The sequence below is a fragment of the Panthera onca genome, chromosome F1 (assembly GCF_046562875.1).
Source record: "Panthera onca isolate mPanOnc1 chromosome F1, mPanOnc1 haplotype 2, whole genome shotgun sequence".
NCBI classification, from domain to species: Eukaryota; Metazoa; Chordata; class Mammalia; order Carnivora; family Felidae; genus Panthera; species Panthera onca.
Window position 1 is genome coordinate 69254139 of NC_138355.1, and position 14409 is coordinate 69268547.

A 14409-nucleotide genomic window follows, 5' to 3' on the forward strand; every position below is an offset into this window, starting at 1 on the left:
GGGTTTGCTTCCCTTCCACACCCGGTCCCCGCGCGGCTGGCAAATGCTGCTTGTGTGCGGGGACGTCCTTAGCTTCCGCGTCGTTAGTCCCCCCCTGCACCGTGGGCGATCGGAGGGCAGAAGCCTCACCTCGCCCTCCGCCACATCCCCCGTCCCTCCTACAGAGGTGCGTCGCAGAAGCAGTTGAGTAACTGCGGCTGGAAGGTGGTGAACATTTGCCCTGAGAGAATCTGTCCCTCGTCTGGGCTTGTCCAGGAGCCCCCCAGCCCCCACGTCAGCTCACCCGAAGTTGAGTGTCGTTGTGCCTGCGGACAAGCTACTCAGAGCTGCCCGCTCGTTCTGCAAAGGGCACCCGCCGGGGTCTCCTAGGAGCAGACCTGCTCGGGGTGCATCCGGCCGTGGGAACGCGGCTTCTGTTGCTGGGGCCAAGTCTCAGTCCGTCTCCCGTCATGCGGACCCACCGTGGGCATCCGGCCTGTGACGCGAGCAAGTGAGAAGGACGTAGCGGGTACCCTGGAGCCCTGGGCCGCAGCAAAGCGCCAGGAAGTGGACCGTAAGTCTCCTGAAAATCAAGGTTCCTCACATTCTGTTACAGGTTCTAGGGGTCCAGTCACTTAGGGAACATCAGCACATCCCTCCAGGCGAAAGCAAACTGTGTCACTTTTTGCCCCTTCATAGGGAAGGAGACACCAGGCTTTCTAAGGGTTTGTGACTGACGAGCGTGTCACAACGGGTGTGCGACGTCACTCCACTCACACATCACCCCCACTTGGAAGACAAGAGAAGGTTCTCCGGCTGGGGCTACAGTGTATGTGGCCCTGTGATCGGCCCTGTGGTGTTGGAGCCACGGGGCTTTGACGTGATCTTGAGACCCGACCCTTCTTGACAGAAGAAAACTCAGAGGTTCCTCTGGGGTGAAGAGAACCACTATTTCCGTGGAAAGCACCTCTCCTCTCACGGAGAGGGTATCGGACTCGAGTAGGCACCTAGCGCCAGACCATGGGCCACACCAAATGACCACGTAACCCGACGACGGTCCTCAGCCGCGTGTTTTCTGAGCCACGAGACCACACCAGCGGGCGCGTCTGGTCACATTGCGAGTGGAGCTTGCACACGAGAGCAGGCTCCAGCAGGACCCTTGCAGCCCCGACGTGCCTGCCCTGCTGCTCAGACCGGTCTGTTGGTGGACAAACACAGATCCACACGGCCTGTGTCCCCACGTGGTTAAACGCTCAACACAGCAAGCTCCACTCTGCCGTGAAGTCCGGTCCTCTGAGCACACTCGGATGACTGCATTGCAACAAGTCACTTATGAAGCTGTCAGCCGGACAGTGGTGTTGACCCCTCGGAGCCACGACTCCTTCCGAAATCAGAGACATCCTTGGGAGGGAAAGGAGGCCTGTGGCCAGCCCTGGGCTGCTGGGGGCCTCCCACCTGCTTCCCCTGATGCAACAGAGTCTCCTGAAGACTGACGGCCACTGGGGGGAGCCGCCCCCAGGCCAGGGGACACCTGGTCCCGTGAGCAGCAGACGCGGGGCCGTGCCAACGACCGAAGGCACGCCACAGTGTGGTTCGGAGGAGAGGGGGGCGGGTTAGAGAAAGGCTGAAAGGCCCGTATGAGAGACCGTGTCTCGGTTAATTTTTTTTTTTTTAAGTTTATTTATTTCTTTAGAGAGATTGAGAGCGTGAGCGGGAAAGGGGCAGAGAAGGAATCCCAAGCAAGCCCTGTGCTGTCGGCACTGAGCCGGACGTGGGGCTCGAACCCACGAAGAGTGAGACCGGGCCCTGAGCTGAAATCAAGAGTCGGGCACTTGGCCGACCGAGCCGCCCAGGCGCCCCCATGTCTGGGTTGCAAGTTGTTAGGTTTCTGACCACACATCAACCACAGGGCAGGAGACTGACCACACATCAACCACAGGGCAGGAGAGGCCTCCACACATGCAGAGGTCAGAGGGACTTGCTTACTGGAGACTGACAAAAAGTCACACAGCTTTGTGTAAGAATCTGCGAGGGAGTCCGACGGAGGAGTCCCAGACCTCACCAGACGGGCCTCCAAATTACCGTTCTCGGGGCAGCTGTTTGAGGAGGAAGAAAGGTTGGTGGTAATTCGTCGATGGCTGGGTTGGGTGGGGACGTGGGTGGGGTTCAGGGACCGGGGCGGGGCGGGGAGGGGGGCACCGCGGGTACGTTGAGCCCCTGAAGTTACATTTGTGCGGAGCAGCCTTCTGAGGGAAGGACGGACAGCGTCCACCCCCGGGCCCGGAAGGGGCCTCGGACCCACTGTGTCAGGGGCACCGTCCCATACAATGGCCGCGAACTCGTCTCCGTGCACGCGGGCTGGGGCACGGAGCTGTCACGGGACAGAGCACTGCTCTTAGCGCCTGGGAGTCGTGGGGTATGTGGAGTAGATTCGGACGACCCGAGCCCTGCCTGCAGCCGGGAAGGCGGAAAGCCCCTAACGGCTTGTTTTAAGTCAAGGCAAAAGAGGGTGTTCTCAACACCGACACCGGAAGCAGACCCCACCTGGGAGTCCAGGAATCCAGGCCAGGAAACGGGGTGTCCGAGTGAGGGGTAGTTTCAGACAGACCGGTAAAGACCTTAGTCGATAAACTCTTCTCCGCCTGAAAGGGGAAGAGCATCTACCAAAGGGCGCCCTCTGCAGGTGCACGGGCTGTGATCCCAGGGGTGGCCCTGACCTTCCGCAGGCAGGCCGTGTGAGCGACCAGCTCTAAGGCCCCGGGGGCCGCCGGGTTGGACCAAACAACAGCTGCACACGTCACAGCTTGAACCCCCAGCCCCTCCTGTGGGTACAGGGAGACCCCGCCGGGCTGGGTTGGACAGATAAAGCCGTATTTGACAAGCCGGCGCCCCTCAGGGCCAGAGCCATAAGGGACCACAAAGTTACAGGACCGTGGCAGGTGCCCAGAGAAGAGTTCTGCACCGCCCTTGGAGAGAGGACAGAGTGCGAGATCCCACAGGACAGGGCAGCCCCGCGTCACAGGCGAACATGGTGGTCGATCGTCCCCTCTCCCGCCTCGGGAGGCGGAATGTGCAAGGACCTATAGGACTCCTCCACGATGACGTGATGGGACGGAGAGAATGGTGTCCACCAGGACTGCAGAGGTTGAAGAAGGCTGACCGGCCGGAGGAGGAGACCAGCAGTCAGAGTGCGGGGGCTGGACCGCCCCTGAGGAGGGCCACTTGTCGGGAGGGGTCGCCCTGGCACCGAGGCGGTCAGGCACGCGGGCAGCACCCCCCCCTGCCCTGCCGCGGCCTCCAGATGCCGCTGGGGTCACCTCACCAGCCGGTGGATTAGCCCAGGCGAGCACTTCTGCGGGGCGCCCACGGGGCACCCGTGCAACGCGCGTACCTGGGGTCCGCAGTGGAGAAGCCACGGGCAGGACAGCGAGGCTGCAAACCTCAAACATTACCGGCCTGACGGCCTGTGGTCGTCGCGGGCCGTGAAAGAGGGATTCAGGCCAAGTTCAATCAAGTTCACGTCTGCGTTACATTGAAGATGACGTTCCAAGAGGCGCTGGTTTTTCAGTGGCACACGTGTCACTCATCGGGGTGCGAGGGCTTTTATGTTGGAGAGGAGCTCAAAAGGCGCCTGCTTACCATCCCCCCCCTCCCCTGCAGGCTGGATGACCCTGCAGCAGCGTGGATCAGCCAAGCCTTCAGCGGGGACTGAGCTGACGTCCTCCCTCCTCCCTCCATGGCCGCTCCTCCCCGCTGGGGACATGACCCCAGACAGACTGGCTCCTCAGGAACCACATATGGGAATGGAATCAAATTTCCCAGAACCTCGTAAACAACCACTTCTCTGTCTCTCCTCACCCAGAGTTCGTGACTCTGCCCAGCAAGCATCTCCCTTGGTCTTTTCTCCTTAGTTTGAATTTGACTCTGTCCAGAAGAATCTCGGTTTCTCCCTCAGAGGCTTTGTCACAGAACCTGTCCGCCTTGCCTCAGTCCACTTGTCATACGTCCCCAGGCCTGAACACCCTCTACAAGTCAAGTCTTGTGTGGCCAGTTGGGATGGGGGGGCGAGGGGGGGTACGGACGGTGGAGAAGAGAGGAGGCTTTTCCCTGCGCAAATTCCTTTTTGCCAGAGACAACAAGCTGACTTCCAAAAACATGCTCAAATTCACGGATCATCACCGAAATAAGAAATGAAAGAGAGGGGCACCTGGGGGGCTCAGTCGGTTGAGCGTCCGACTGCTGATTCCGAGATCGGGTCATGATCTCACGGTTCGTGAGTTCAAACCCCGAGCCGGGCTCTGTGCTGATAGTGTGGAGCCTTCCTGGGATTGTCTCCCTCTCTCTCTCTCTCTCTCTCTCTCTCTCTCCCTATCCACCACTCATGTGCATGCTCTCTCTCTCTCTCAAAATAAATAAATAAACGTAAAAAAAAAAAGAAGAAGTGGAAGAGAATACCACTTCCATATATCAAATTGACATTCAGGATAATCATGTTCAGCGTTGACAAGGCTGTGGAAAAAAAGGGAACTCACATACACCATTGGAAACTGATATTTCCCAGACCTTTGTACGACAAGGGAGGGCTGATGAAATACAGGAATTCCGTGGGGGGGAGCTCGAGGAAAAGCCCTCTCACCCTCCCCCTCTTTTCTTCTTTGTGGCATCTGGAACTTGCAACAAGATGGCTAGAGTTACAGCAGCCATTTTGCGACCTTGAGGACAGAAGCCACACACCGAGGAACAGAAAAATACAAGCAGCCTGGGACCTCGATGCTTCGCAGAGTCACCACTCCTGCCCTGACCTGCTTGCCTACAGGCTTTTTCTGAACACCAGAGAAAAACAACCCCATCATTTGTTTAGGTCACCACGATTAGATCTCTCTCACGGCAGCCCACGAGAGTACAGTAGAGAGAGTCCAGAGTACAGAGAGTATAGTAGGCCCCCTTGTTCGTGGTTTCACTCTTTGCCGTCATCACAGTCGGGAGGCAGATGACTCTCCTTGTGACAGCCGTACCTAACGCCATATCACAACGCCTGCGTCCTTCGCCTCCCTTCCCCTCGTCACATGGGCATTTTATCATCTGACACCATCCTCGGAAGGAGGAGAGTGAGATATTTTGGGAGAGAAAGCACATACACGTAGCTTTTATGATAGTACACGGTTATGATTGTCCTGTTTTCGTTCGTTAGTATTGTTAATCTCTGTGCCTGACTTGTAAACCAACCTTCATCACAGGTGTGTGTGCACAGGAGCGAATACAGTCTCCATGGGGTTTGGGACTCTGTGGCCTCAGGCATCACCGGGGGTCTCGGGACGCATCTCCCGTGGGTGAGGGGGCACTACTATATTTCTAAAGGACACAGATATTGGTTGTAACATTGCTTTAGAATAACGTTAGCAGCCTAAACACCCCTAGCTCCCACTTTCCTGAGGCTTTCCACGTCCAACCCCCAGCTCAGCACGCAAGATCCTGACCCTCAACCTCTGTCTCGTAGCGAAACTTGAGCATGGGTCTAGTTCAGCACGTGCCTCCCCGGCTGCTAGGGAACCAGACGTGTCATTCTAATATTTCTAAATTTCTGGAAAGGAAGACACGAAGTACACAAGACTCAAGAAGTATAAACTGTGTAAAACCCCAAGTTACATCAGCAAAAACTGAGAAGTAGGAGAAAGAAAATGGGATTTGTTCTCACAAAACCCAGGAACAGAAATAGAGGTCTGTTCGTAGCGTCGATAACGAGAGACAGAGTAGTTCCTTATTTATTATTTATATATATATAAATATATAAATAAATATATATATAAATATTATATATTATAAATATATAATAATATATATAATCATATATATAATTACATATAATATATATTATAATATATAAAAATATATATATTATATAAATATATAAATATATATATATAATAAGTTCCTTATTTATTATTTATAGGACACCACTAGTAAAATTAAAATTAAACTAGGAAGGGCGCCCAGAGCATCAGTCAGTTAAGCATCAGACCCTTGATTTCTGATCAGGTCATGATCTCAAGGTTGGTGAGATGGAGCCCCACGTCGAGCTCTGCGCCGATGGCACAGAACCTGCTGAGGACTCTCTCTCTCTACCCCTCCCCCTCTTGCTCTCTCTCTCTCTCTCTCTCTCTCTCAATGTAAATAAAATAAACTTTTAAAAAATTGAAAATGGGATGTTAACCTTCCAAATCTTTAGGAGGTAGAGAGGCAAAGAAATAAAGTCTATGTTCGTGGTTCATCATTTATGGCAAGATTGCAAAACGTATGTTAAAAGATTTTAAGCAGACAATCTCACAATATATTTGTCAATTTGGGAATTGCACATTTCAAAGCATACACCAAAAATTACAACCTAGAAAATATAAGATATCCATACCCAGGAAACAAACAGTATGTTAAGATCTCACAGTTTGTGATGGCTTCGTACAACATTAGCTAATCCCTCAAGGCTCAGAATGGGTTTAGAAGAGACGTATGATGGGAGTAGGGGCACAGCCATACTTCCGTCTTCTTGAATATTGTGCAAGTGTGGATTTTTGATTTCAAGGATTCAGGCCAGGGGAAGGTAGGGAAGCTTAGACTGTTTACATTCCTCGTCTATTTTAAGGCAACGTCACAACAAACATCCGAGTCTGTTAGAAATACATTTGGAGGCTAGTCAGAGAGATCTCATCCTGGAGATATAAACAAGTCTGAATCTGTGATGAGCTCCTTGTCTGATTCAGTTGGTGGTCTGTTTTGCATCATAGCGTGGAGACGGAGAGCTCACGCCAGGCGTGGGACAAGCCAGCTCTGGTTTTTCTTCTTCTTCGCTTAGGTGTGCCGTCTTCAAGCCATGAATCCTGGGAGGGGATCTTTTTTGGCAATGCCACCTTTCTGTGCTGGTTCGGTCAGTGATATCCGTGCCCCCCAGACAGCAAGAATCTGGAGTCCAGCCAGTGGGTGGGAGGGCTCCTCCCGGGCTGTTCACTGTCACTGGGTGACAGACAGATCAGGCCAGGGTGCCAGTGAAATTCTATTACATGCTCGAAGTGGGGTTTTTTTCCCTGATCAAAATGAAAGTATAGATAGACATTCTTGTATTTTCTTTGCATCTCTCACTGGATCATCTCATATAACACACTTTGGAGACCAGTACTTTATCTAAAGGCTAGCTTTTTTGTTTTCATTTTATTTTAAAATGTACAGGAAAACGTACCCAGAGGAACTGTATGTGAATGCCTGCGACTGACTAAATAATGGGCAGAGGCCCTGAGGAGACACTGTTCTGAAGGTGACATCCAGATGGCCCAGCTCAACATGTATTTCCTCAGGGACACGCAAATCAAAACCACGGAATCACCTCCCGCCCAGTAGCGTAGCTGGAATCAAAGACACAAGGGGCAACGAGCAAAGAACCAAGGGGCAAAGAGCAAAGACCCAAGGGGCAACGAGCAAAGACCCAAGGGGCAACGAGCAAAGACCCAAGGGGCAAAGAGCAAAGACGCAAGGGGCAAAGAGCAAAGACACAAGGGGCAAAGAGCAAAGATCCAAGGGGCAAAGAGCAAAGACACAAGGGGCAACGAGCAAAGACACAAGGGGCAACGAGCAAAGACACAAGGGGCAAAGAGCAAAGACCCAAGGGGCAACGAGCAAAGACCCAAGGGGCAAAGAGCAAAGACCCAAGGGGCAAAGAGCAAAGACACAAGGGGCAAAGAGCAAAGACAAAAGGGGCAAAGAGCAAAGACCCAAGGGGCAAAGAGCAAAGATCCAAGGGGCAAAGAGCAAAGCCCCAAGGGCAACGAGCAAAGACCCAAGGGGCAACGAGCAAAGACACAAGGGGCAACGAGCAAAGACACAAGGGGCAAAGAGCAAAGACCCAAGGGGCAAAGAGCAAAGACCCAAGGGGCAACGAGCAAAGACCCAAGGGGCAACGAGCAAAGACACAAGGGGCAAAGAGCAAAGACCCAAGGGGCAACGAACAAAGACCCAAGGGGCAACGAGCAAAGACCCAAGGGGCAACGAGCAAAGACACAAGGGGCAACGAGCAAAGACACAAGGGGCAACGAGCAAAGACCTAAGGGGCAAAGAGCAAAGACCCAAGGGGCAAAGAGCAAAGACCCAAGGGGCAACGAGCAAAGACACAAGGGGCAACGAGCAAAGACACGAGGGGCAAACTGGCACAGCCACTGTGGAAAACACTGTGGAGTTTCCCCAAAAAACTAAAACATAGAAATGCCATACGACCCCACAGTTTCACGTCTGGGTATTTACCTGAGGGCACTGGAATCCAGATTTCAGAGACTCTGCCCCCTCCCCACATTCACGGCGGCATAGTCGCAACAGCCAAGACGCGCGCGCACCCCAGGGTCCAGAGCGGGATGGGCAGATCACGGGACATACACACCACAGGGAGTCCTAGTCAGCCACAAAAAGAAGGAGGTGGCCGTTTCATGACCACATGGACGGACATCGAGGGCCATGTGTTAGGCGAACTAAGTGCGACAGAGAGAAAGACAGACTCAATGCGCTCACTTACGTGTGGATCCACACCTGTTACACTCACCTGTGATCAGCACCGGGGCCACATAAGGAAACGTTGAATCGCCACATTGTACACCTGAAACCAACAATACACTGTGTGTTAACCAACCGGAATTTAAATAAAAACTTTTAAAAAAAGCAAGACTAAAAGCTGAACGCCCGGCCCTAGACTAGAGCGTGGTTGCCAGCAGCCACGGGCTGGGGTGGGGAGGCAGCTCACGCTTGCAGGGCTGAAATGAGTAAGTCCCAGGATCTAAGGCACAGCCTGGTGACTAAAATTAATACTGCCGTGTTATAGGGACGCCTGGGTGACTCAGTCGGTTGGGCGTCCAGCCTCGGCTGGGGTCACGATCTCGCGGTCTGTGGGTCCTCGCCCCGTATCCAGCTCCACGATGACAGGGAGGAGCCTCCTTGGGCTTCTCTCTCTCCCTCCCTCTCTCTCTGCCCCTCCCCTGCTCGTGCTGTCTCTCCCTCTCAAAATGAACAAACTTAAAAAAAACAATAGCCGACATTAAGAAAAAAAAAATACCACTGCGCTACAGACCAGAAGGGCACTGAGAGGGCGGATCCTAAGTGTCACGGCACCACCACGACGCGAGGTGTGGAGGTGCTAACTGTCCTCATGTGGTGACATTTTCACAACGTGCATACAGTCACACACGCTGTGTGTCTATTATGACTCAATAAAGATTGGCTCTGGGAGGCGTGATAACAAGTGGTTTTCGTTCTTCTGTGTCAGTTTCTATGTTTTTCCGAATTTTAAATAATCAACATGGATTATTCTCATCAGAAAAACAAAAACTTATTTTTCAAATCCGTATGCCTATAGCTCAGCAGGTGGGGGGAGGCCGGTTGGTGCCACCAGTTGTTGGCAGCAGATGCAAAGTGCGGGGTGGGGTGGGGGGTAGGAAGCGTTGGGAGGGCGGGGGACAGCCAGGGTGATAGGGGCAGGGGGCTGGGGGGGACGGGCACAGGGAGGGCCGGGGGCTGGGCAGGAGTGGAGCAGGTGTGCTGGGTGTCCCCGCACTCAGGACTGTCAACAAAACAGACCCGACTGTGCTCCTTTGCTAGGCAAACAGGGCGAGCAGAATCTTATTTGCATGTGTCTGCACCTGTGAGGACGACCGTCCTTCCTGCTCGTGCACCCAACCCGTTTCTGCTCACTCCACGCATCCCTGCCCTTTGCGTGCTCAGAGGACAGAGGCGGGGGGCCCGTAGGAACGGGTGCCATCCCTGTGTCACCTCAACCCCTCAGGCCACACAGGAACCCCTTCTCTATTCGCAAACTGCTGGATCATGAGAAAAACTGTCAATGAGGAAACAATATGTCATTCCACACACACGAGGGAGCTGGGTCCCGTGTCAGGCCCTGCTCGGAAGCTGCACAGGGTCATTTGATGTCCCAAGTAACATCTGGCCTAGGTGTCATTCTCTCCATTTGACAGGTGAGGCAAAACAAAGCTCAGGAAGGGACAGCCGGTGTTCCAGGATCTGGGACAATGTGCCCCAAATCTTAGGGCCAAAGGTGGCAGAACCAGACTTTGGGATGCAGGGGGTCTGACTGCAGAGCTCAGCCCCTCTCTCCACCCTGGGGGGGGGGGGGGGGCTCTGGGGCCAAGGGCGGGGGCCAGGCTACCAAGTCTGGGTCACCCTACCCTGCTTCTGCCTGTGAGGAACCGAGGCTCAGGGAGGCCAGGTAAGAAGCCTGAGCTCAGAGTTACTAAGTACACACAGGGTCCCAGTAGCCCCGAGACGCTGTCCCCTCTGGGACGCACAAAGCAGGGGACCCTCTGTGGCGCTCACGCAAAGTCTTCCGACCTCCAGTTGGGGGCTGGAAACACTGCCACTATTTGAAATAATGCTCTTCTCTCTGAGCTGTGCCTCCTTCCTACTCCGGCCTCGGGGAAATGATGACATGAGTATTTCTCAACGGGGAGACAGCTGCTCTGCTACGGTCTTCCCCCAGCCTGATTCTCTCCTCTTTGCCACCCAACGGTCACTGTGGCTTCCTGGTTAGGGTCAGGGACCCCATGGGGACAGGGAGCCATCCAGGGAGTCCTGCTGGGTTTTTTCCTGGAGACAGGGAGACATCCACACCGGCTCCCCTGCCCCCAGACCACACCACTGTGGTGCCACACAGAGTGTGACCCCTGCATTAGGCACCGTTCTCAGAGAGCCCTGAGGGTGGCTGCACGGGGGTGCCCGGAAGCCACCTTTCTAACTTCTTATAAGTCAGTGGGTTTCGCCAGGATTCCTGCCCCTTCTTAAAAGAGTTTTGCCAATACGATTTCCTAGAAAGGCAGTATTTGACTTACATTTTAAAATGGATTAATGTGTAGTCACACATAGTGTTTCCCTGTGATTGTTAATGTTGTGTTCATACTCTCGTTCCTGTCTGCAAACTGGTAAGACCAGAACCTGGACCAGAACCCGGTACCGCCTCGTCCCCGGGACCTCCCTGTGGGGCCGGCCCGTGGGCGCCCCCTTCCCAGCATCGGGGGGCCTGGGGGGCTGACCTAGCAGCAGAATCCAGGCAGAGGAAGGAAGAATTTGAAGAGGAAAGACTGAGGACCCTGAGGGCACCCCACCCCCGGCTCTGGGACCTCAGGTCCAGGGACACTGGTTGTTCTGCACACAGGGCACAGTCAGCCTGAGAGATGCCTTATTCTTAGCCTCGGGCCAGCTAGTAAGACGCACCAAACTTCAGATCTGCAGGGGAGGCCTCAAGGCCCAGAGAGCCAGGCCGGGTGGGGGCAGGAGAGAGAGGCGGCGCTGGGCTCATGGGTGGGAGAGACCCCGTGCTGGCCTCCGCCTGCATCGCCCTGTCCTGCCCGTCCCCGTCGTCAGCTGTCCAGCAGTGAGGTGGACGAGGTGTGGGCCGCCTCTGCTCTCCCAGCAGGTGTGTGCAGGTGGGCGTGGCCGGGACCTACAGCGTTGATCAGGGGGGTGTGGCAGCAGCAACCCCCCCCCCCGCCCCCAGCCCCGGAAACCCAGTGTGTCCACAGAGCAGGGCCGGAGGGGGGCGTCCTCCACACGACTCTCATCCAGGACACCCAGGAATGAGGGGCAGGAGAGGAGGGCACCTGGCAGCCGGCCCTGTCCTGTGGTGCCTCAGTTTCCCCTGCCTGGGCTGTTGTCTTTGAGAGGGACAAGCCCTGTGAATGGGGGTGGGGCCATGGCACCTTTCCCAGTGGTTCTGGCAGGTTAAGGGCCGCCTGTCACCCCACTCTTCCCTGCTCTCTACTCTGCTGCCCTCGCTCCTACCCCCTGCCCTGTTCCCTGGCTCCCAATGAGCCCCCGGGGAACCCGCAGCGGCAAACACAAGAGGAACCGACAAGGGCCCGTCCCAGGGAGCGCGGGGGACAAGCTGACTGTGCACCCTGCACCTGCCCAGGCCGCCCTGGGGCCGCCCTTCCTCATCCCCCTCCCCCCTCCGCCCTGCAAACCGGGCTGGCTGCCCTCAGGCCTCTTCCCGGGGCCCAACCGGAGGCAGACACGGAGACCCGGGCAGCGAGGCTGGGAAGGGCCCTGCGCACGGGCTGGGCTGCGGTCAGGGTCAGGGTCAGGGCGCGGGCCAGGGGCGCCCCTGAGTCTCAGCCTCAGCAGGTGCAGGGCCTGCGGGCAAAGCTGTGCCGGCAGCGCCCCCTGGCGGAAGGAGCTGCAGCGGCGGCCGCGCGCGGCCCGGTCTCCCAGCCCCGCCTGCAGGGCCCAGGGAGCAGGTCTCTCCCGGACCCTGAAGGTGGACGGCACAGCCCTGCACCGGGCCAGGCCAGGTCAGCTCCGGCCAGACCCGGGTCTGAGAAAGGCGTTCAGGGGGCAAGTTCTCTCCCGGTGCTTCGGGGGCGTGCGTCCCTCCTGTTCCCTGGTTCCTCAGCCGTCCAGCGGGTGGTGGGTTATGGGGCAGCTCCGAGGCCCTTCTGGCCCTGGGATCCCAGGATTCTAGGTCAGGATGGACCCGATCTGGCTCCCTGATACCTGTCTGATCCCAATCTCCCAACTGTCCTGTCTGGGCTCACGTATGCTCTGGGCACCTGACCTCTGGCTCCTGGAACACAACAGCCCAGGTCCCGCCTGAGGCCATGACACGGGCTGTCACCTCTGCGCGGAGAGCAGCTCCCCAGATGTCCACGGTCACTCCTCACCTCCTCTGGTCTCCTCTCAGAGGGGTCCTGGGGAGGCCGCCCCGACCTCCTGGTGTGACCTTGAAACCACACTCCCAGGCCCTGAGCCTCCCCCCACCTGCTCTTTGCTCCAGAGCCCCTCCCCCTCTGTGTTGTGGGCACCGCCCACTGCCTTTCTCCTCCCAGTACAGTGAGCGGGGCGGAGCCCGGGCTGGGTGCTTCCTGCAGGGATCTGTGCACCCAGTAGGAGCTCAGGAGCAGGCGTGGAAGGAAGGAGTCCACCGTGGGAGGGTCCGGTTGGGGGCAGACGGTGCACCCTGAACAGCTCGCGGTCGGTGCCTGCTCGTGGTCCTGCCGCTGCGACCAAACAGGGGTCACCAGACAGGAGCGGGGGTGGGGGTGGGGGGGCGTCCAGGAGCTGCCCTGTGGGGACAGAGAGAAGGGGCTGGAGGGAGAGGCCGGCCCGGCCCGGCCAGGCCGCTGTCGCTCAGCGTGTCCACACGCCGGCACCCGGTTTGCCTGCATCGGGGACTCCGGGTGCGAGCGGGGAGGGTGAGTTCTGCGGGAGGCTCCTCAGAGTGGGGGCGGGGCACGAGGTCAGAGAAATGGGGGAGACGCAGCAGACGGGTCCCTGCTGACCTGTTCAGGGTCCGACTCCAGCGGGAAGAGCGGCAATGCTCTCATCCGGGGTTCCCGGCATGAGGGGCGCGGAATTCTCACTCCTGTCTTTTGGAGCAGAGGTGCTATGGGCTCCTGCTACGCCAGCGTCCGCTCGTCGCCTGCCTGGGAGACGCCACTTTCAGGACAAAGCTCCGCGCTGAGCCGGGCACCAGGCCTTCGGGGTTCCTTCCCCTCTCTCCAATCTAGCCCCCCCCCCCCCCCAATGGCGATGCTTCTCCTTCCCGGGGATTCTCTGTGAGTCCCTGGACCTTTCTGCCCCTCCCACCCCTGGAGCCAAACTCAGCTCTCACCCCCTTTCCGCACCCCTGCCTGTGTGCTGTCTCCCCCATCCCTCTGCTTACTCCCCCTGCGTGAGGTGCGTCTTTGCTCCGCTGCCCCCCACCCCCCACCCCGTGCACCTGTTCCTGCCCCGGGGGGGGGGGGGGGGCTGGCTCTGGGTCCCGGTGGCACAGGAGCTGCTGCTGTGGAGCAGGACGAGGGGCCCCAAACGGAAAGACGTGCACGGCTCCTCGTCCGCAGGGACAGCAGGTCCTCACAGGCTCTGGAAGAAGGGGCCTGTGGCCCCTCCGGTTCCCCCAGGCCCCCCTGAGTCTTAGTAGTCTCTCCCTCAGGGACCCTCTCTCTGCAAAATGTAGTGGTCTCACCACCCAAATATGACGGGATTTTCCAGTGGATCATGTTCAGGGATGAGTGTAGAAAATCAGAAAAGAGAAAATACAAGCAGCTCAGAAACCTGGGCTCATGTTCCAAGTTACTGGTGTTCTAGACACACAAGGGCGGTAAGTAGGGAGAAGTGTGAATTGTTCCCAGCATGTTCCTCGTCACTCACATCTGTGAATAAAGCCCAAGGCGGAAAAACCAAAAATATTGGGAACAATTTATGCTCAAAAGTTGTCCACAGTGTTCTCTGTTAAAGACCCTCCCTTTAAAAAAAAATAAAATAAAATAAAAATAAAAAATTAAATTAAATTAAAAAAGACCTTCCCAGTTGTGGGAATAATACAGAGAGATCACAGCATAAACCTATAGGTGAATGAGTTAAAGAAACACTCCACATAAGCAGCAGGGGTCAGGA

General features: G+C 56.2%; 1 long non-coding RNA gene across 1 annotated transcript; it reads right to left on the minus strand.

The window, feature by feature from the left end:
* Positions 1-6269: 6269 nt before the first annotated feature.
* Positions 6270-8952, minus strand: LOC144614884 (uncharacterized). The gene is made up of 3 exons (XR_013553146.2): positions 8753-8952; positions 8263-8608; positions 6270-7055 (listed from the first exon to the last, which is right to left on the minus strand). It is a non-coding gene; the product is annotated as an uncharacterized LOC144614884 (long non-coding RNA).
* Positions 8953-14409: the final 5457 nt, after the last annotated feature.